This window comes from Ambystoma mexicanum, chromosome 2p (genome assembly GCF_040938575.1).
Source record: "Ambystoma mexicanum isolate Mex_15411 chromosome 2p, UKY_AmexF1_1, whole genome shotgun sequence".
Lineage (NCBI taxonomy): Eukaryota > Metazoa > Chordata > Amphibia > Caudata > Ambystomatidae > Ambystoma > Ambystoma mexicanum.
Genome location: NC_090923.1, coordinates 554,062,304 through 554,085,832, shown reverse-complemented (window position 1 = coordinate 554,085,832; position 23,529 = coordinate 554,062,304). Strand labels below are relative to the sequence as shown.

At 43.4% G+C, this 23,529-nt stretch overlaps 1 protein-coding gene across 4 annotated transcripts in view; it reads left to right on the top strand.

Moving 5' to 3' along the window:
• Window positions 1–8,160: 8,160 nt before the first annotated feature.
• ACY1 (aminoacylase 1) overlaps window positions 8,161–23,529 on the top strand; it is a 247,772-nt gene continuing 232,403 nt past the window's right edge. The window contains exons 1-2 of one of the 4 annotated variants that reach the window (XM_069644010.1): window positions 8,211–8,274; window positions 14,480–14,562. The gene's annotated coding sequence lies outside the window, so the exon portion shown is untranslated. Of the gene's footprint in view, window positions 8,275–14,431; window positions 14,454–14,479; window positions 14,610–23,529 lie in introns of those variants that run through there. The other 3 variants (XM_069644009.1, XM_069644012.1, XM_069644011.1) reach the window with 3 other exon arrangements.

The window sequence follows — 23,529 nt, the reverse complement described above, 5'->3', positions numbered from 1 at the left end:
CATGTGAAACTTCCCACAAACCCCAGTAATACACGTACCCCCCTCGCACAGGCCCTATCGCGTGTGAAACTTCCTGCGAACCCCAGTAATACACGTACGCCTCTCGCACAGGGCCTATCGCGTGTGAAACTTCCCGCGAACCCCAGTAATACGCGTACCCCACTCGCACAGGCCCTTTCGCGTGTGAAACTTCCCGCGAACCCCAGTAATACACGTACCCCACTCGCACAGGCCCTTTCGCGTGTGAAACTTCCCGCGAACCCCAGTAATACACGTACCCCACTCGCACAGGGCCAATCGCGTGTGAAACTTCCCGCGAACCCCAGTAATACACGTACCCCACTCACACAGGCCCTTTCGCGTGTGAAACTTCCCACGAACCCCAGTAATACACGTACCCCACTTGAACAGGGCCAATCGCGTGTGAAACGTCCTGCGAACCCCAGTAATACACGTACCCCGCTCGCACAGGCCCTTTCGCGTGTGAAACTTCCCGCGAATCCCAGTAATACATGTACCCCACTCGCACAGGGCCTATCGCGTGTGAAACTTCCTGAGAACCCCAGTAATACACGTACCCCACACGCACAGGCCCTTTCGTGTGTGAAACTTCCTGCGAAACCAAGTAATACACATACCCCACTCGCACAGGCCCTTTTGCGTGTGAAACTTCCCACGAACCCCAGTAATACACGTACCCCACTTGCACAGGGCCAATCTCGTGTGAAACTTCCCGCGAACCCCAGTAATACACGTACCCCATTCGCACAGGGCCAATCGCGTGTGAAACTTCCTGCGAACCCCAGTAATACACGTACCCCACTCACACAGGCCCTTTCACGTGGGAAACTTCCCGTGAACCCCAGTAATACACGTACCCCGCTCGCACAGGGCCAATCGCGTGTGAAACTTCCCGCGAACCCCCGTAATACACGTACCCCACTCTCAGAGGGCCAATCACATGTGAAACTTCCCACGAACCCCAGTAATACACGTGCCACACTCGCACAAGCCAATCGCGTGTGAAACATCCCGAGAACCCCAGTAATACACGTACCGCACTCGCACAGGCCCTTTTGCGTGTGAAACTTCCCGCAAACCCCAGTAATACACGTACCCCACTCGCACAGGGCCAATCGCGTGTGAAACTTCCCGCGAACCTCAGTAATACACGTACCCCACTCGCACAGGGCCAATCGTGTGTGAAACTTCCCACGAACCCCAGTAATACACGTACCCCACTCGCACGGGCCCTTTCGCGTGTGAAACTTCCCGCGAACCCCAGTAATACAAGTACCCCACTCGCACAGGGCCAATCGCGTGTGAAACTTCCTGTGAACCCCAGAAATACACGTACCCCACTCGCACAGGGCCAATCGCGTGTGAAACTTCCAGCAAACCCCAGTAATACACGTACCCCACTCGCGCATGCCCTTTCATGTGTGAAACTTCCCGCGAACCCCAGTAATACACGTACCACACTCGCACAGGGCCAATCGCGTGTGAAACTTCCCGCGAACCCCAGTAATACACGTACCCCACTCGTACAGGACTTTCGCATGTGAAACTTCCCGCGAACCCCAGTAATACACGTACCCCACTCGCACATGCCCTTTCGGGTGTGAAACTTCCGCGAACCCCAGTAATAAACATACCCCACTCGCACAGGGCCAATCGCGTGTGAAACTTCCCGCACACCCCAGTAATACACGTTCTCCGCTTGCCGTGGGCTGTGTGGCGGCCATGTATACTGGTACAGGGTTAGCGCAGCCCTTTGCGCTGGATTGGGGATTTTGAGGGCTTTCCCTGCGCGAGGGAGTTCTTGGGGGCGTAACTGGCGCTGCTGCAGGGTTGCTGCGCCACTGTGCGCCACAGCTGGTTTTGGTAGCTAAAATCCATGAATACGCTGTGCGCGGATATGAATTTTAGCGCACGCGGCTGGCGCAGACAATCGCACGCGCACACTGTGCGCCAGCCGCGTGCGCCACTTGTGCGCTAAATTCTATGAATTACCCCCTGAGTCTTGTTGTGGCTTGCTCACACATGGGTAGTGTCAGACCATGTACGTCTAGATTGTCTGTGGCGCAAATTTCCATTATTGGTTCCATTTCTTTATTTAACATTGTTTCATTGAATTTGAAACAGCTTGCAAGAGTTGGCATTAAGGCTATACAATTGACATGTTTGTGTGCTAATTGTTCCATAACATCAGTAGCACATGCATTATCGTCATAAAGTGCATGAATGTGCCGGTTTTTCAATATTGCTTGTGCTTCTTGAGATAGTACACCGACTCTAATACTTTTTAGGATGTTGGCATAAGTGAGATCTGCAGATTGCCACATGTTTTCTGTTAATTCTCTGTATTAGAAATGTTGCCAAAGGTTGACATTTCCTATGCTGCCAACAGTTTTATGGCAGAGTTTGTGTCCTAAGGTTTTAAAAATAGAAAACCTTTCACTGGTGTCAATTGTAGAAGATCTCCGAAAACTATAATGTGTTTCCCTGCAAAGAGTTCTTCGTAGGTTGTTTTAAGTACTTCTTGCAATCTGAGGTGAATCAAAGCCAACATTTGGTTGGAGACCATGCTCACTTCATCTATTAGTAGCATTTTCATTTCCTTTAATACTCTGTGTAGTTCCATTGCAGCTTTTGCAGAAAGTTTGTAATAGTCTCATTTGTTTTGGTGTTCTACTGGAAGAAGTAGTAATCGGTGTAAAGTGACACTGCCTATGTTGTAGGCAGCTTAACCTGTGGGGACAGTTACAACAGTTTACAGTTTATTGTTTGTCAATTGCTGAAGGAACTTGCTGATGATTTTGATTAAGAATGTTTTTCCTGACCCAGCTTCATCACTGACGTACAGCAGTATTGGTTTGTAATTTTGGCAGGTACATTCTTTATTTTCGTGTTGTACACCATGTGCAATTTGTTTTGTTACATCTTCAAAAAATGTGCACTGATCTTTGTTAAGTTTTGCTTGTTGTACAGTTAAGTCTTCCATATTTTCTTGATAGTGACACATGGTGTTTTCCACATCTGTCATAGCTAATTCTGCCTCATTTGCTATTAGTGGCTGTCCTAGTGGTTCGTGGCTTCCTGTTACAGAAGGTTGACTACTGTCGTAAGAGTCCTTATCTAGTTGGGCCTGAAGTTCTTCTTCATGTTGCTGTTCATTGTGCAACATTGTTTTATACTGCGTAAAGTTCACATCGGTGATAGTGCTTTCATTTGCTTTGAAAGCATCTTCATAGCAGTCATATATATCTAGTATCTCTTCCTCTTTTCTCCATGGTTTAAAAAGTTGTAGCAGAGACATGTAATATAGTTCTTTCTGTTGAGGAGTTTTTAATGATAATTTAACATGATTAATTAAGCTTTGTTTGGTAAATTTCACTAAGCTGCCTTCACAATCTGTGACTCTATATCTGCCTTTGCTTTCATCGGGTTTTATATTATTTTTGTATGCAAAGTTTTGAGCTATGTTGTATAGACACATGCTTTCCAAAGTGGTACTCCTGTTTGGATAGTATGTGTCCAGTAAATTGTTTTTTAAAATGTCTTGGCTGTCGGGATCATTTCTGGCAATTGTTTATATATCCTCATATGATTTCAGAACTCTTTTTCTAGATTTAGCAGGACCAAGACTTAGCCATACTATGTTGTGTGATTTTCCGTACAAAGCAGTACCGGTTAAACGATCTGCCGCTTCATAGGCGCCACATTCTCTATGGGAGAGCATTTTTATGCCGTGGCTGTACAATTTCTGAGATAGTGTTTTCTCTGATGATAGGTCATCCCAGAGGTCTTGAAGCTCAGTTTTTTCTGCTTTTGTTAAGTAGGCTGTAACATATCGTGCAACAGCAGTGGATTTGTCTGCAATGTGATGCGCATCTATGTTTGCATTCCATAAGAGGGCAATGATTGCATTGTAATCATTGATATATTTTGATTCTTCTGTTCTTTTTATGTAATACATTTTCTTAGGTGATTTACCTTTAACACTATGTCGAACTGAAGACATGAAGTAGTTCACTTCACCTGTTTCTGTAACTGGTATAGGGAAACCAAACCGGCATTTGGTGTAGTATTTCCCTTTGTTTTTGTATTTGCAACAACAATATTTGCCACATTTGTGTCATTGAAATTGCAAAATCTGCCCATGCAGGTCACTATGTGTCCATTGTGAAGGGATTTCACAAGTGACATATTTTTGGATGAACTGCGAAACAGTGGCATCAGTGTTGTGACCATAATTTCTTTGATCCATACAACAAAAAAATATGTGGTGCTCCTCTCGCTTGGTATTCTTTTCTCCAAAAGAAGTGTTGCACTTCTCCGAGGGGGGAACAGTTTTATTGCAAATAAAGTGTAGCATAGCAATGAAACGATGATGGAAATATCTTGACCCATTAACTGGATCTAGAGAGCAAAGTTCTCCATGTGTTAATAAATGTATATTGGTTTTGTTGTTGTTTGATATGTGTAGGAACTCATGTAAATCTTCCCATGCATATTCTGCACAACTTAGTGTAACAAACCAAGTCAGTGGTCAAGGTTTCTGATCATACAACGTACGTATCCGTACCGTCGTAACCAGTATTCTTTTGTACCACGCATGTTTGCAAACACATTTGTTAAACTTGATTGTAAAACCTCTTTTTTTCTTGTACTTTTTGTATTAATTGCGTAGCTGACATATTTTGAAAGTGGGTTCCAGATTTCAAAACATGTGCTACTCTGTAACATAGGGTTGCTAGTTCACTTTCAAAGAGTAGGTGGAATATGTATTCCACATTTTGTCTAAACCTGGGATCTTGCGAATACATTCGTAATGAGCGGTATTCTGATGCCGTAATCTGAGTGGTTCTATCATCGTATCTTCCACCTTTGCCAGTAGGAAATAGCAGTGGAAAAGCATGTGCTTCTATACTTTTTTCCCATATGCTCATTGATGACTCTTTGGTTTGTCGCATTTGGTAACTTTCTAGTGCATCATCTATGCTTTCATTGGAATGCAATGTATGAATTGTGTACTGGTCCAAAAGAGTGATACTGCAGCAGGATCCAGAATTTCAAATTGTCCAGTTTCTGATGACTCTTCAATTATTTCAGTTGTTTCCCTTAAGCTTTCTTCAATATTTATTTCCTTGTAGTATACGTTATTGTCTTTTAGATATTGCAAAGCGTGTCTAACTTTATGTAAGTCCACCAGTTGTTGCCAAATGTGTTTGTCTTTTGTTGGTACACCATTTACCAAGACAATTAAAGAATATTCTATTGAACGTTGCACTCCTAGAGTGTGTACATTTTCTGATATATCTAATGGCAAATAAACTGCTTTGCCACAACTGCCTTTCACCAATTCAGAGGGAGGTAATTTTGCTGTTTTTGGGTGAAGGCGTATAATTGCTTGAAATGGGTGAACTGTTTGAATTATGATGCTCTCATACAAATTGAGTTGTTGCAGGGTTTTTGGTAGTGGGCACAATTCCAAATTATTTGTGATAGCACGTGAAGGAGTTTGGCTGTTGTCTAGTTTTGTAGTACAATAAATGCAATATATTAGGGGTTCACTTACTTGATATTTGTTTTCAGCTAAAAGGTAGAGAACTAATTCAAACCATTAGGAATCTTCATTGTCTTTTATTTTGTATTGTATGTCTATATTTTTTGGGTCTCTTTTGTAAAACGTTCTGCAGCAACACACAGACACATGGTTTGATATTTCAGACGATGCACTTTTCAATTTTAGTATTTCTTTTTTTGTATGTGTGCAATAGAAGATTGCTATGTGCAGAATTGTTGGTAGTCTGTTCTAAAACTATTGTATTTTGTAAGTGGCTTTCACTTCCAAAATATTTTCTCTGGATACGGTCAATTTCTTCTTGTAGGTATTTGGGTGTACCATGCAGAAGAGTGTTATTTAAATTGGCTAATTCTGAAGCTGGACTTTTAGCATAGTATATTTTAATACACTAGATTTCTTACATTTGAATGATGTATTGATATCCTTTTGATATCATAGAAGGAGCTTTTGCAAATAGGTCCAGATATGCAGGCTAATGAATGTCCTTGTAGACCTGTGTATTTGCGCACTGGACAGATATCCATCTTTTGCAGCGCTTCCATTTTAATTTTGTCTTTACCTTTCACATACTGATTGAGGAACTGACATAAAGATTTGAAAGATTTGTTAGGAATGGCACACATTGACGTGCACGGCCATTTGTATACTGGACGGTCGGTTCAGTCGAATCGAGAGGCAATTCTGAGTTTTCAGGGGATACTTTTTTAAGCAGTGTTTCTTGTTCCATGATGCTATTATTGATTTTTTCATATCCTTGTCCACTGCTATGGATGGCAATTGTGTTTGTTTGATTTTGTTTGTATGCTTCTTCATTAAAATATCGTTCTGTGGTTGTGTGACTCCATTCACCTCCACAAATATGTAAGAAGTTATTTTTGTTCACGTTCCGTTTATTGATAAGTTTCTTTTGTAGCTCAGTACTTAGTTTTGTTAGTGGTTTTATCCTATTTAACATTAATATAAACAACTTCCTTTTGAGAAGGATTGCACTGTCCACGAGAGCTTGTAGGATTAATTTTCTACGGTAGGTTTTAAGGGCTGAGGATGATTTCGGTCCTCTTCTTATTAGATTCTAAAGGCCTCTGTGGTGAAACGTTTTTGCTAAAATATTTTTTTTTTACTATAGGGTCTTGTTACTATATCAGGATTAATAAGAGCATTGTTAGCAGTACTCGTAGCCAATTTTTTGTGAAGGGTTTTGTGTTTCGTGCCACATTTTGTTGGAGGAGGTAAAGTTTCGGTAGTTGAAGTTTCCTTTGTTTCACTAAACGACTGTATTAGCTGTTTTCTTCCAACGTTCTGTACAAACTCTGCTACAGATGGATGCTTAGGTTGGACACTTTTATTTTTATTTGCTCCACTTCTGCGTTCCTTTCTACAGACTTGCTTTTTGGTAGGCATTCTTTGGGGTCTGTTGAAAAAAAGAAGGCATGGTTTGGTCTGTTGTACAATGTATGTGTGCTGCATGCATGCGTGCATGAGTTTGATGGGGAAGCTCTTTGTGGTGGTGCGTGAATGTGCATTGGCCTTTTACAATGATTTTGGAAGGCTATTTTTCTGTTTGTATACTACTACAATGCTCTTCAGATGAGAGTACAAAGTGGCCCAGTGATGAGGAGAAGCATTAATAGTAAATGTAATGGCATAAAATTGAAACAGCTATTTGTTTTCTAGTACTAACATTCTAAGGCTTCTGTATGTTATTTGAGTTCCAAACACACAGGGATTTGTGAGCCATTCCGCCTGTTATTCTTTTTTTTTTTTCAGGGGTTTTGCGGTTTTACTTTGAACCATAATGCCACGTTTGTAAAGTTTTTTTAGTGAATTGCACAGGTTTTTAGTAGGGCAAATTAACTATAACGTCCCCTTAACAAAGTTTTTTTTTAGTGAATATATATATATAGGAAGAAGAAAGGACTCTTGAAGCCAGCGAGTACAAATAGAAGTACACTTTATTAAGTTACAGGGATTGTAGAGGAAGGGGAATGGGAGCTATGGCGAATACATCTTTCCAGGTTATCTGTACCATCCTGTCTCACAACCGTCCTTCGTGGAACCCTGGGTGACATGGGGTTCTTCACAGCCAACATTCCATGGCTTCCATATAAACACTCTATGCAAGTCCAATACTACATAAAGTTACACCTAGAGAGGCCACACTCGAAAGCCAAGCGACGTTGGCTGCGTCCACGTAATATCCCCCGTTCTTCATAGTTTGTACAATTTTTTTTTCCTCACTAGGTTTCGGCACCTATGAGCAAAAACTAAAAATCCCGAGACTGACAACGTACTGTGCGATCCCTGTCAAGTCAAATCAGAGATCTGGGTAGAAAGCACGTGTGTGTGTGAGTCAATCCTGACCTAAAGTGTATCTAATTCTGCATTAAAGGAGCTCTACTTTACCAGTCCATAATGCATTTGTTTTGAAAGAAGAAAGTGAAACCGTGTCTGGCTATTATTATCAAATGATCATTTGCTCACAATGGGGGTGAGGCTTTGTGGGTATGAGGTCCAGTCAGCACGGGCGCCGCCAGCTGTGAGCCCGCCTCCTCGCACGCCATTGGGTTAGCGCCGGGGTGGGTCGGCCATGTCTGGGAGCACCTTTGGACAGCCTTGGCTGCTGAGTGAGCATTTCTGGCGGAGCTGGCGAGCAGCTGCACACGTTGGAAGGGCAGGAGAGTGTGGTAGGTGTTCCGTTCTTTGCATATGGAGACTACAAAGAGAGTGAGCGGGGTGGGCCGGATCACAGACAGCGCCTGTGCTCTCTTCGCGTTTAGCTTCCGCTTCTGGGCATTTCAGTCCCACAACAAAGCGGCTGCAGCCTGCACTGGACGGCAAAGCACTTTGTAAACACAACTGGCACTGCATGTGCTGGTCGGGAAGCGAAGACTCTTCATTTACGTTCCTCTTTGGCTGAACAATGTACAGAACTGCAAGGAGGCATAGGGCCGGTGGGATAGCATAGGGCAATTAAGTAGACAGTCGCTTCTCTAATGTGGAAGGAAGCGAGTAAGGAGCCGTGCCCTGTCCTCCATGCCCAGCAGTGTACGGTGCTGTCCAAAGCCAGGCATAGTTACGGTCTGTGCAGAGCCGAATGAGTCCGCAAGGGCTGGCAACACCAGCTCTCGCGAATCACGTTTCAGCCAGAAGTTAACCGTAGCCTCCGGACCGTGACTGCTGTCATCTATAATTCCGTCTTGACCCCTGCTCCCTCTCGCCTTGTATGCCTCTGAGCTGTCTGACAGGTTTCCTACCCTAGCCATGTGCAGTCCTTACATCGTTTCTGTTTATTTGCTATTACAGCTGTGTTTTTATCTTTCCTCAGGTTATCTATATTCATCTTAATTGTCCATGGCCGCCTCTAAGCACTGAAGGAGTCCCATCTTTTTTGCTTGAGCTTCCCCCCTCCTCTCGGTTGCTTAGTGTGTCCCTCTTCTGCTCCCTAAACTGCCCCGTTGCCTATCTATCCCCTCTCACCTGCCCCCCCCCCCAGTGGCGGAGGCAGGTTTTGGTTTTATGAGGGGCGGACATCCCCTGTGGGGGGCAAATGGATTCTAAATGAGTCAAAGCTGGTGAATATTTTCTGTGGCAGCGCCTAAACATAGCGCAGCTGGCAAGCATAGCGAGGGTGCACTCAATAATTAAGGGATGTTCGAGGGACACGGGAGGGTGAGGAGCGGGTGGGGGTTTTCACTCCTTTAAAACATGTTTTAAATAATGTGTGAATTTTTCAGCACGATTTGTGATGGGGTTTGGGGGGACGGGGTAAAAAGCCAACAATGTACATGCACAATTGTTTTTCTCCGGTAACCGTGAAAAATCCAGTAAATGCAATCATTCATGGCTAATTCATATTTTCAGTGGGCTGACCTAAATAATTCCCCAAATTTAGTCCACCTGAGGGAGCACAATATAATTGAGGGAGTTTGCGGGGTTTCTCCCCTAAAGGACATTTTTAAATAATGTGTTAAAATGAGGGTAACAACCCATACCATTTAATTATACATTTACAATTTCTTCTCTAGAGTAACACATTCAAAAATCCAGTGCTATGTTCAACAGCGCACAGCTTTTTACATTTTCATGAGCCTCCAAGAAAATGATTTAAATAATGGTTGAAATGGTACATTTTACCACACAATTTTGAGAAAAATTTGGAAGAAAGCCATACAATTTACAAATGCAGTGGATGTCATGCTACCAACAGTAGAAAGAAGCATTTGACTGAAGCTGCGGCCCACAATCTATCCATGCAATAAAGGTAATTGTAAATCACTTGCATGAGGCTGCGGCCACAATCTATCCATGCAATAAAGGTCATTGTAAATCACTTGCATGAAGCTGCGGCCACAATCTATCACTGCCAGTAATGGTCATTGTAAATTGGTTACATGCAGATACTGAACCAACAATCTATGGGCGCTTTGAAACACAATTTACTTGATGTATAAGCGCCTTACAAATCTACAATAAATACATATGGCAGTATGGTAACTTTTTAATAAAACTTTGTCTAGATAATCTTGGCCATTCTGTTGAAAATAAATCACTTTCAAGACTGAGGCATGATAGCTGTGCTAGCATGGTCACGGAAAATCACTTTTGTGAAGCTGAGGCCATTTGGAAATGCTGCGAGTTGGCTTCCCTCCTGTTTTATATTTATATATACCCCGCTACCCCTGCATTGCCATCTCATGGACGCATGCATACAGCTCACTTCTGCTCATTGACAATGCTAATCTTCTCTTCAGTCCTGAGGGCTCTCTGCAGGCCTTGGCTGGAAAGACAGCAACACATTCAGGAAGTGCAGGTGACCCGGAAGCTCTTGAACAGGCAGGGGCACTCCAGGTTCTACTGCTTCATGGACAATTTGGGTTGGTTTCAAAGGAAACTGGGTACAGCACATTGCATGCCTCACACGCCCAAGCTTTGCTTTAAAGGAAAATAGTCAAATGCATCTAATTGGCTGTCAATCCAGATAGAGCCAAGGGGGGCACACAAGGCTTGGAAGATTACGCCGTGGATGGGGGGACCAACCAACACCCCCTTCTTCTACTGACTATCCCCATAGTACCCTTTATGTTTGCTGACCTGTCGCCCTTGATGTTGTCTTAGATGCCCCATTGACATTGCCATTGTTCTTCTTGCCTGCTGCCTGAGATTGTTGTCCCTGCCTGATGCCTGAGACCTACCCTCCCCCTGTTGTCTCAATCGTATGTGTCTTTACACTCAGGATCCCTGTATCTGTAGTTTGTGTTGCCTGAGCTACACACCCTTCCTGTTGCCTGAGCTATCCACCTTTCTCTGTGCTATGGCCTGAGATGCTGCATGCATGTTGCCTGAGCTGCCCCTCTCTGTAGCCCCAGCCCCTTACTCTCTGTGATGTTTCATTGTTTCATGGCCTGTTGCCAAAACTGCTCCTTCCATTTTACCAAAACATCTTACTCTGTGTTGATTGAGCTACTCTCCCGCTTTACCTCTCTTTTTCGGCCCACTCTCCCCCTCCAGAAACTGGCTTGTACACTGGCTTTTGGACACTATTTGCCGAAACTCTTTAGTATAGACTGGTGCCATGATGTGTATGGGTAGCCCCTGCATTTTCTGGTGGCATAGCAATAGTCCCCTGCATAGTTTTCTGTGTCAAACTCCTGTTTGGCCATCGGCCAAGCTTGGTACATGTTTTCATCATCTACTTTCAGGGTATGGGGTGCAAGACCCCATCTCTGAACAGAAGACTCTTGACTGCATTCCTGACCGCAGTAAGTTCTACCTCTGGCTAGCTCCATATAGACCATAGTCTTTTTGCGTGTGAACTTCACACTGGCTTAGTACATCTATTTTGCCCAGTGAACTCAGCACTGGCTTCTTAGCCCTCTCTTCTACGTAGTGCTACCATTTTCTTCCCAGATTCTAGGCTGGCTCCCTGTCATTCTGTCTTGTAAGCTGTGTTTTAATTTGCTAGCCCTTGAAACTTTGGTAGGGTTTAGGCTGGCTCCCATCGATGTCATGGACAGTTGGTTGTTTTCCTATCACCTGTCTCACGATATCTAGTCCTTACTATGACCTGGCTTTATCTCCTAATCTGCTGTATGTTGGGCCCTGTCTGGCTTTCTCACCTGCCGGTTTGCCATTGGATTGCAGACTTGTTTTCCTCTGTCTTTTTCTTTTTCCAGTTAAGTTGAGTGTTTTTTTTTCGGGATTCAACCTATTTAAGCCCAGCGGCCTGTTTCCTTATATTCCAGTTAGGTAGTGTTGCATGTGTGAGAAACATGGAGGTCATACAAACCCTACCTCCAAACAAAAAATTGTGGTTGAGTTCTCACGAGAGCCAACGCATAGGATCTTATGCAAACTTGATGTGCGATGGGATTAATTCCTTTTACACACAACTACATAACGAGGAAACTCATATCAGAAACATTAGTAGGTAACATGCCCTAGATTTGAAAAAGGCACCACCAGCCGAAACATGTGTCATCTTAAGGGCTACTCCCAAATTAGGAGTTTTCTTTTTGCCTTGATTGCATTAAATGCTTTTTTCACCTAAATTCATTGTGGTGCATTTTTCTTTTGGTGAGAACTGAACCACAATTCTTCTTTTTCCACCCTTTAGACCCTGGGTTGGTATATTAGCACCCTGTCAATCAACCAATTATAGTTACTACCCAGCACGCTGACCTCCTGCACACTGTCAATGTCTAGTAGTAGCCCACTGACTTTGTAGCTCTGTTTCAATCTGACCACTAGAATACAAGCGGGCTTCGCTGCTTGCTTACACTCCACCAATTGCTCTCAGGTTAGGGGGAGTTCCAACTTGGCCTTATCCTCTGTCACTCTGACCCCTCCACGCTCTGATTCCTTCCTCCATTCTTTTGACTGCTTGCCAATGAGTGCTGGCTGGCTGGCTGTCTCGGCCCTCTGTTTGTGGGATCACCTTGCAATCACCAGATGGTGACCACACCCATGGGGTTTGACATGTCCATTGGAGAGCATGCTGGCTGGCTGCACCAAGTGAGTGCAACGTGGGCTATTTATAATTCATAATATGATGCTCTAGGATCAGTGGTTGGCCAGGCTGCTGGCCGTAAGGTGATTCTAAGTGCTGCTGTATGAGCTGAGCAGGGAACGATTAGAGTGGGGGTAGGAACATCATGTGCAAAAAGCTATAGGAAGCCATCTTTCCTGCAGAGTGGAAGAATATTCTAAACCGTGTAGTGCATTTCATACAGGTCTTCAATGATGTATAGAGTTCGTCTTTGCACCTAAGAGATACAAATAGTGACATGTTCTGCCATACATTAAGTGTGATCAGGCAAAGGTGCCCCTTAAGCAGAGTTTGATGCTATCAGATTCGGGGCCTCCTTCCGTTGATACATTTGAAATGTTTGTAGCACTAGTTTTACTCCAACATACCAGGAGTTCTGCATTATACACGTACATGAGGGGAAACAGTTGTTCGTGTTAAATAAAGCAGATGGCAAAAGAGCAAACTGCATTCTAAACCCATCTCACAATCCTACACATAACGTTTTCGTCGCATTGGGTGCTGAACATGTGACCCTGAGACCGGTTAATATTCTGTGTTGGGAAAGGAAACTTCTCATTAACTAATGCAACAACAAAAAAACTGCTGAGTGAGTGCACTTTGTTATTTACATTATTTGTGCCAAAGAAAGCTGCATGCTTTTCCCTTCTATCTCCAGATCGACTTTGGACCCCAATCCAGTGACTGGTGTTGAAACCATGTTAGCCTCAAATCCCAACCATGAGGATGTTCGACTCGGTATATATGCTTCAATGCAATACGCATTTCAAATCTTAGGGTGCGTGTTGTGAAAAATGAAATGCCAAGTCTAGCCTTCAATATTTACTTAGTTATTCAATCATAGAACCATTTTGCTACAGACACGATTGTCAAATATAAACCTCTGTGATCTTGCTGAGGTTCCCAAAAGGTTCTCTGATTTTATGTATAGCAAGCTGGAAACCTCACTGGTGCTATTTGTCCCCTTCCCCATTCTCATAGGGGTATTTCTTAGGGGGGCAAAAGTAGTGTCCCAGACTATCCTCCTGGAATGATAACCATATACAATATGTTCTGTTAGAAAGTCATTTTAGGTTTTTATAGTGTGATTTGCTCAGTAAGACAATAGGACAAATGTTATGTTCTTAGTTATGACTACAGCATATACACATTGGAAGAGATCATTATAAGTAGAGAGTGCAACATTTAAAAAAGAAGCAGTTTACAATGTTGGAACAATTTAAATAATTTCCTTTTGTAAATAGCTGCTTTTGTTAGAAAAAAAACAATTCTTTTTGCAGGCCGCGCAGCGGTCCGCAGCAGCTTGGGTGGATCTAGCTAACACACCTGATTACTTTACCCATGCCCACATAGGAAGAGACAGTGACTGTTGGGGAGTTTTACAAAAATCCACCAAGGGGTAGGACTTTAGAAGACTCACACTTAGGACAGAGGGCCCCAACCCATTGTAAAGGCTTGAACCCCACACGTTTGTTGGTAGCAATGTCCGAGCAGCCAGAAATATTTTAGGAGGGAAAGAGGGCTGTAGGTGGTACAAAGAACCTAGAGTATGCACCTAGCCCCAAAGAAACACGCACCCACAAAAGTTATATAACAACAATGGTTTATTTTATATATACACTAAGGTAAGGTAACAAGTATTATAACATATAATGAGTAACTTAGCAAAACCAATGCAATATTACTAGTAAGTAAATCACTTTTGTACTACTTTTAGAAAGGCAGTATGCAATTCAAACGTATGTAAAACCTTCGTAATAACATTTCAAAATATCTGTTTCAGGGAAGAATGGGTGAAACAAAACCAACAAAAAGCAGGTAAATACTTGTTGTTATTTTCACAGAGGCCTAACACTTTGGAAGTCCATCCCAAGTCCATCCCTAACTTATTACGAGTCTCCCAGAGTCAGATTGGAGGGAAGAATAGGTAAGGCAGAAGCTGTAGAAAGTTCCAGAGGAAGTTTTCAGTAGCAAGTGAGTAAAGCTTTTGTTGACATAAAGTATCACACTTAAGCAAACTGCAGACACAGAGATTTTGCAAAATATTAAATATCCATGTGCCAATGAACTTAACATATGCACTTTTTCAGGAATTACTAGTGGTGGTGTGGGCTCCCACTGTATAAGCAGTCATACATTTGAACCGTTGATTTGACCAAAGATGCTCAGAGTGCAAAAAACAAATGTATTTATTTGAGGCCCACAGTGTTCTTCCAATAAATTACTCTTTGACATTCAAGTGTGGGAGCCATTCGGTTAGCGGGTCACAGAAGCTGCGGTACGAGGAAAAACCAAGGAGATTGCCAGGGGTAGCAGCTGGTACCCCTAGCTAACCCTAATTGACACCCATGCTTAGACACTGTTTCCACCACCTTCTCCCACTCCCATCACTATGCATAGGAGAGATGGGGAAGTGCGCCCGCCTCTTTTCTTAGATGACTCTCCTTCCTTCTACTACCCTGGGTACCCTCAAACTCTTCTTTTAAGACCTGAACCCCCTACTTGTATCGCAACCATCTGAAGTGCCAAACACACCCACTGCAGACTTTAAACTCTTTATTTATAGATTTTCATTAACCAGGGGCCTAGTGTGTCTAAGAAGGCGTAGATGGTACTGACAGTTCTTGCTTATTTGATTTACATGGGCTTCTGCGCTCAGAGAGGATTCCAGAATGATGCCCAGGGTTTTTACTTTGCATAGAACCGGGATTACACTGCTCTTGATGTTAAAGGATGCGAAGTCCACGCTCAGTTTGACACAAGCTTGCCAGGAGCCGAAAATGAGAAGTTTGGTTTTTCTGCCGTTTAGGTACATCCAGTTCATGGTCATCCATGCCTCGATGATATCATAGACACCTGAGATATTGATGGAGTCCCCGGTGTAATTGCAACTCGGCTCTAAAACCAGCTGAGCATCATCGGCATAATTTGTAAAAGAAATACACTGGTGTCTTCCAACAGGGAGCAGAGAGGTCAAATTAATGAAGAATGAAGAGCGCGGGTGACAGACTGGCACCCTGCAGTACTCCACAGCTGAATGGGGCCAGTGGTGAGAATGCTTCGCCCCAGTGTATTTTGGACATGCGATCGGAGAGAAAGGAGTGAATCCACTCGACAGCCCCCTTCGAGCAATTACCTGCCTGTTCGAGTGATCGCAGTAACTTGTTGCGGTCCAATAAACCGAACGCTGTGGACAAGTCAAGCAACACTAACACTCCAGCTTTCCCATTATCCATTATTTTCAACATGTGGGTCTGCAGGATGGTGAGTGCTGTCTCTGTGCTGGGTGCTTGCTTGAAACCTGATTGTTGTTTGTGTAAAATATTCTTGTCCCCCACAAAGCGTTGGAGTTGCCCCGATGTGCACTTGTCAAGGATTTTCAACAGGAAGTGGCAATTCATGATTGGTCTAACAATTACTTTGGTCTTTGGGCTCTAAGCCAGGTTCTTATAGCAGACGGTTGAGCGTCACGACTTTAATGGCGACTTTAATGGCTTGAGGAATGTAACTGGCGTTGACCATGCGGGTGGGGAACGGGATGAGCAGCTCTTGGTGATCCAGTATAATCCTAGTAGGGAGAATATTTTCGGCGCATGAGGTGGGTCGCATGGTGGTCAACATGGCTCTCATATCCGAGGTTGTGACTGGAGTGAAAGCAAAATGTGTCCAGTTCTGGTAGCTTAATACAGTTAGTCAGAGATCCTAGGGTCGCGTCGGGTTGGGATAATGTATGCCTAATTCTTTCCCTGGCTTTGAGAGATTTGGCTTCAAAGGCACTTTGCACTTGCCCACAGTCCATTATCGTGGGCTGGACAGTGATAGCGAAGGCCTTTGGCTTCTCGAGAGATCTAAGAATATCAAGGAGTTTCCCCGTGAAGTTATGTGCTCTATTGATTTGATCGTTATAAAAATATTTCTTGCGTTGAGAATGTTTAGTTTGTAAGATTTTTCTGCTGCCTTAGAATTATTTTTATTTTCCTCGAGGCACATTTTAGCCAGATGTCCTCCAGCTTCCCCTTTTCTTTCTTGAGGATTTTAAGTGATGGTGTACCACTTTTGGTGGCCATGGTTCGCCCTGACCAGTTTAGACCGAATGGGGGCTATTCTCTCCATCAATTCCTGCAAGATAGATGAGAAAGCGGACACAAGGGAATCGATTGAGTCTTTATCCATTGTCTGGGCCATGAGACTCTGTGTACTTGTTAAAATATCTGTGGGAAGTATCTTATTATAGTTCCTGCTTAGAACATTTTGAGGTTTGTTAGGGGATCGGCGTAACGGGCTCTGTAAACAGATGTGAAAATCGATGTGATAGTGGTCGGACCAAGCACAGGGCAGATTGTTGTCAATCATAGTCTCCAGATTTTGGGACACCACCCAATCAAGTATGCTCTTTTTATTTGAGGTGGGTTCATTGTTAAAGACGGCATAGTTAAGATTACTAAGGGACCTCTCTGGATCCAGAGCTTCCTTGTCTGTGGGATTAACCCTCCATAGGTTTAGGTCTCCCAAAAATAGGGTAGAACAGTTTGGTCCACTGAAACTGCTCTGTGAAATTGGCTAGTTCCTCGTTAAATCCTGGCATCACCGACGGTGGCCGGTAAATCAGGATAAAATTGACAGTTGTGATTGATAGGTGCCCATGTTCCCTATTGCTGCAAAAGATGGAGTAAACCTCTGGGATGGCTGTCTCAATCATGGGACCACTAGAGTCCATAATCCAAGTTTCCGCGAGACACATGGTATCAATGTCTCTGTCCAAGATGAAATTGTGGAATTTGTGTGCGTGTTTGATGAACTTGTATTAAGGAAGCACATTTTAAATTCTTCGGAGCTCACTGATGAAAGGATCATTTTATTCACTGAACCCGTCTGGACCTTGCCTAAGGGGGATACGAGTTCCTCACTAAGGTTATTCTGATCCGGCTCCACAGGGTTGTTCGGGGGAGGTGGACAAGTAGGGGGGGCCTGTTGGATCCTACTATAATCAGCGCTCTCCCGAGGTAGATTTAGAGAGAGGGCCGGTTCCCGTGAGGGACCTGTAACTGCCCCAACGTGGACTGGGTTTGAACAAGGTATGCCTGGTGCTTGCTGCTCGCCATACGACCAAGGCTCCGACCATTAGGTGTTAGGCAGCGAATACGAGGGGCGGAGTACAGTTCCATGCTGCCTTGGTGACATTTTGCCTTCATCTGTTATTGCCTGTACATATTTTTCAGCGATCATCTTCCTTCAGGTGCTTTGGAACTACAACAATAAATTGAGCTGCTCCAGGTACCCCATACCTGATAGAGAGCTCAATCAATTATATGTATAGCCAAAAAGATAGATGGTGTGAATAACCACACGCAGTGCTATTCAACGTAGTTAACACCAAGGGGAAGGTCGAGGGCAGGCACAGCCACTAAAGTCCAGAGATCAGTGGCACACCCTTTTGCGATATGGGCGCAGTTGTGCGTATCATATTTAATGCAATATGGCCAACAGATACCGAGGCGATGGAACAGAAACTTAGTCCAGAGCAACCCGCAGGAGCAGTCACACACTCTCAGGGCCCTGCCTGGATACCGTGGTTAAAGATCCGGCAGGCAGTCTTGCCATGTCGCCACGGTAGTAGGGTCCAGAAATAACTTGGGCCAAAAGAGCATGGTTTTAGTCAGACAGACAACTGGAGTTACCTCTAGGCCGGAGTGTCGGGTGCAGAGACGGCAAATACATTGATGGTGCGGCTGGTCATAAGAAAAGTAAACCGCAGGGGGAGGTGGGAACTGTCGTTTTCCCGCCCAATGGCCACTTGTCAATGCAGAAAGCAGGGATTTAAGTAATGGAAATGCCAATCTTTACAAAAAATGTGTCTCTCGTACACACAGTTCTAGCTGGCAATTAAACTTTCAAATCTAGATAGCGTTGTACAGCTTAATGTTTTAGCACAGTTCTAACAATTGTAACTGATAAATTAACTTGCAAAGCTAACTAGCGTTATTAAGCTAAATGTAAATTCCCGACTCAGAGTTTTATAAATTATTAGAAGATGATAGAGGGCCCAATGTGAGGCAGCTATGGTGGGGGTCACAGCAGCTCTGGGACCATTTGTATTTTATTTCTATCTAATTATTTTGGAATTTAATTTACCTTATTCAAATATGTGTATCCACGAAACAGATATCACTACTCAATTTTCCATTGACAGTCTGAATGTAAACATTGGTTATATCAAAAAATTGAAATGTATTATCTTTAAGAAGTTGAATTTCAATACATGGAGATGTATCACGAAAGAAAAGAAAAAAGGAGAGGAGAGAAAATACATTTTCAAAAAGCACAACGTAAATATTTTCAAAAAATGAAAGTAAACAAATGTTCCAAATTAGAAAAATACAAAGAAGATATATACACACAAATTTCAGTCCAAAACAAACCTAAATGGGCTTAACATTTTATGAGTGCTAGATGTACAACGTTTTATAGCCCTTTCACTATTTTGCTTTTTCTCTTAGCAGGTCTGTCAGAGTTTTTATAAAGCCAACTACAAATAACAGTGAACCTAGCAAGCAGAAATAAATGTCCTGAGCATGTCTAAGCCCACTGTCATCAGCCAGACTCCTCCTTCGCTGACCACTCACTAGACACCCTGCACAACCAGTCAGCCTACGTTTCTACCAACTTACTAGACCATGTATCTCCCCCTCCCTCAAATCCTTGCTATCCCCCATTATATTGATCCTCCTCGCTCATCATTCTCTACTACACTACCATTGTTTATTATGCTCCCTCTCTTCTATCACCAAATACATATTCAAACCCGACTCCATTGTTCTTTTCAAGAACTCTTCCCACCCATTACTGAATGCTTTTACAAAACCCTTAAATTCAACCTAGCACTCAATACTTCGTTTGTTCTCCTTTTTCTCACCCGCTCCTTCACTGACTTCGTCATTAACAAAAACCTTGTCTCTCTCCAACCATGCAGCATCTGTGGACAACCATACGCCCCCATCTGTGTTGATGGTGCAAAAACCCATCTCTCCTTGCTTCCTATAAAAATCCCTACATTTGCACTCCTCTGCCGTTTCCTGACTCTGCCGAGTCTGAGTACTACACTCACTCTGCGGAAACTGACCACCTCTTTTCATTTTGCTTGCACCTCTGCAAACCTTTGGCTACCCTACAGTCCATGCTCCTCACACCTCATGACTTCCCTGCATCACTGCCCCTCTCTCCCTCTTCCTTTAAAGTACTTTTTTTCTCCACTAAATCTCTGGAATCCCAGTCACTCCAGCAGCTCATCTTTATCTCCTTCAATCCATCTTTCTTTCCACTTGCAAACACTTTAACCTCCCCCAGCACCTATGATATTTGACGTACTGCTCTGGTAAAACTGGCCTCCATCCTCCGGTCTACCAACCTTTTCTTGTTCTCCTGCAAACACCTTTGAGCCCCACATTGTCTAGAAACTGGAATCCCTTCCCAGCACCTTGCTCCCTTCCCTGCTAGCAGGATCTTCCCTGCCTGTTTAAGCTGGCCACCACCATACGTATTTTAAATGAACCTATATTTGACCATACAAACTTTGCCTACTAGCTCCCAAATCTTGGTTGGTTGGTGGTGTTCAACTACATCACTGCCTGTCTGGTGTTCTGCAGCTGTCGCATTACAAAATAATCATTCACCCCCAACTTCCTTTCTGCTGTTCATCGCTCCCACCAACATCTATTCTCATCAATCTAGTATCATCTTTTTGCTGATTTCACACAAAACATCTTCTCATTCCTTATCTTCCTGCATTACCACCATCCTTTCCAATAGATGCCACAGGATGGGAATCTTGTGTCCTGATACTTAACTCCTCCAAAACTTGTGTCCTCCAAAACTGAGATGATCTATCTCCCTGCTTCCAATGCTTCACCCATCATTCCTTTCACCTCTATCATTTTCCTTCTATACCATCAGCTCATCCTTCAAGGCTTGCTACCTGAGACTTCTTTTTGACATTTACAATTCATTACCTCCATCACAATGGCTGCCAGGCTTAATCTCCTGTTCATCCGTAACACCCCCCTCCCCCTCACATTTTCAAGATTCTGATCTCCACGCTGGGCCACAGCAGGCTGGGCTGCTACTCCAGCCTCCTTTTGTACGCCTTCTATATTTCTTTACGCCGCTTGGAAATCTCATGAACGTTGACACTTGTACTCTCTTCATCCTCCCCCGATCCTCACACACCTCTGCACACCGCTTCCATATGGGATGGTTTTCTAGACTGTCACTTCCTCTTCTTACCTTCAGATCTATCAATGGACGAACTTCCCCAGTTCCTCAACATGGCCTACTCTATTTCCTAATGTTCATTGCTATACCTTGAGATCTCAGGATCACCTTCAACTCTGTTCCCAATCCTCCATGCGCTACCCAGTGCTTAATTTGTGGGGGTGTTTTCCAGTGCTCAACCCAGGCGTTCAATTTTGAGCCCTGGGACATATTGTCTCAGCCTTAGTTTGATTTTGATGTGGAGTTTTGGCAACTTTATTTTTGTTAACTGTCAGTCAGTAATGGTCATACAGCAAGCAACAACACTGTGCATTGTCCACAATCTCTCATGAACCTGATGACCCACTGTGCAGTACTAGTTATCCATTTTAACGAATAACAAGAAGTTGGGAGGTGACCATGCTGTCGCCCATGCTGGTCATGTTAGCACATGGCTCCAGTCATCCTTCATGACATTGGTGAAGCTCCAATACTGTAATAACTCTCAGCAGTTCCACCGCCGGGTGAATTGACAACCACAGGAACATCCAGCAGCACCAACACAGGGATACTCCTTTGGCAATGACTGTATCCCTATCATAGGGATACAGTCATTGCCAAAGAATGTCTGTTCTGAGTGCCAATCTACACAAGAGAACCTTGCTGCAATGTTTGCTAGGAAAGCTCACCAGATTGATGATTTTGTCTGCGTTTGTCCATTAATTTACCATTGGAGGAAAGCATGTTTGTCCTATTTTAAGTGCATATCAATAAGTGCTACTTATAAAATCATAGCAAAATGTTAACAGTGATTGTGTTTAAATGAGAACTTAAACATGTTTTGTTTCAAGACACAACTAGTATATTATCATACGTTGATTGGTGTTTGTAAATCACATCTCTGTTTTAGACAGGCATCTGTCATCCCCAATGAGACAGTGCAAGTTGCACCTTTAATCCCAAATATGTTGACACTGTGGGGTGCAGCTACGGTTGGTGGCAACAGTGGTGGGGAGTTGCCCGCCTAATGCGTCACAGGCATACTAGAAAATATTTGTGCCCTGACACTTTATTTTTTTTTACAAATTAAGCATTGGCGTGCCCTCACACATTTGCTCCTTGCTCTCTTCCCCCTGATATCCAGTCCATTCACTTTTTACCAGGAGCAAAGGCTTCAATTATGGTCGGTTGCTAGGCCAAAATCATGTGCTTGTGCTTCTATTATATTGGAATAAGAAATTGCTAATTTCTAAATTGTTATAAGTTAAAGTTTAATTGATATCTTATTTACCGATTTGTACAAAATGCCTCAGACTGTACATGGTGCCATTGCTTCCTACTTGGAGGCACATGCCATTGCTTTGTCCTTGCTTGGACTTTCTCAAGGCAAAGTATTTGTACTTAACAGTTGCCCAGTAGAGGGTTCGTTGTTTATTAAATTGGTTCAGTTTATTTAAAGATATCTCTTTTTAGAAAGTGACATTCCAAAGTCAACATTAGATGGTGACAGAGGAGCTGTTCTTCAAGCATAGCATTTACTACGGGTTTACCATTCGCAGTAGCGAGAACATTTGCAGTTGGTGGGTTATTGTCGAAGCTCTTCTTTCTCTGCTAATAAATACACGTTGGAGTGCACACTTTGGCCCAGAAAACTAGGCCAGACTGATCTCTTAGGACGCTGCCCTTTTATCTATGGTGCAGTGCGAGCCTGTCTGTATTGTACAAGCTCGAGCAAGCATGCTCACGTGGAAGCATTATAGGAAGGTGGTTTCTGAGATGAAGCAGAAGGCCAATCTTCCGTGCCTTGATGCACATGTGCCCTCTCTGCCCCAGCAGCCTGCAGTACACAATAGAGGATTACTCAGCGTTTCCAGCTACAGGTACTTAACAAGTCAGATGCCTGTCATCTTTCTTGATTATCTAGTTACGTCCTCTAGGATAAGTAACGAATGTATGAGCAAAAATGACACAAGGCCCATCCATTTGACAATTATTCAAAATGCCCGAATGTGGCGGTGGAAAAAAACGCTTTTCTGGCCTTTCTATATAAAACTGTTCATAAAATGTGAATTCAATTATTTCCTCATCTCGGGTATGGATATTTGATGACACTTGGTAAAAGTGTATGTAACTCTTAGGAGACGCCATTGTCATCTGTGAAAAGTCAATAGTTTTATTGAAAGAATGTTGCAGCTTTGGTCTGGACGTTACCTGCAGGGCGCCTGCTCTGCAGGGTATCTATTCTGCTCTGCAGGGTATCTAGTCTGCTCTGCAGGGTATCTATTCTGCTCTGCAGGGTATCTAGTCTGGGCTGTACCTCCAGGGCACTCTGACTATTGCATTCCATATCCGCAGCAGTGGAAGTTGTAGCACTAGTTGAAAAAAGAACAATGTATTCTAATTTTCACATTCCAACAATATAATGAATCCACAGCCTGTCAATATCACTTTAAAAATGTAATGAAAGGTAAGGTTCCATTTTAATTCCAGAATTGCATAAACGCAGTGCATGGTGATGTACCATAAGGTGCATGCAACAACTCTATCAAAGAATTGGCCAGAGCTTGTGCCAATGCTTTGTGTCATGAAGTGTATAGTGTCATACCATTTCCGCTACATCAGAAAGCATACGGGGCCTTAAATATAA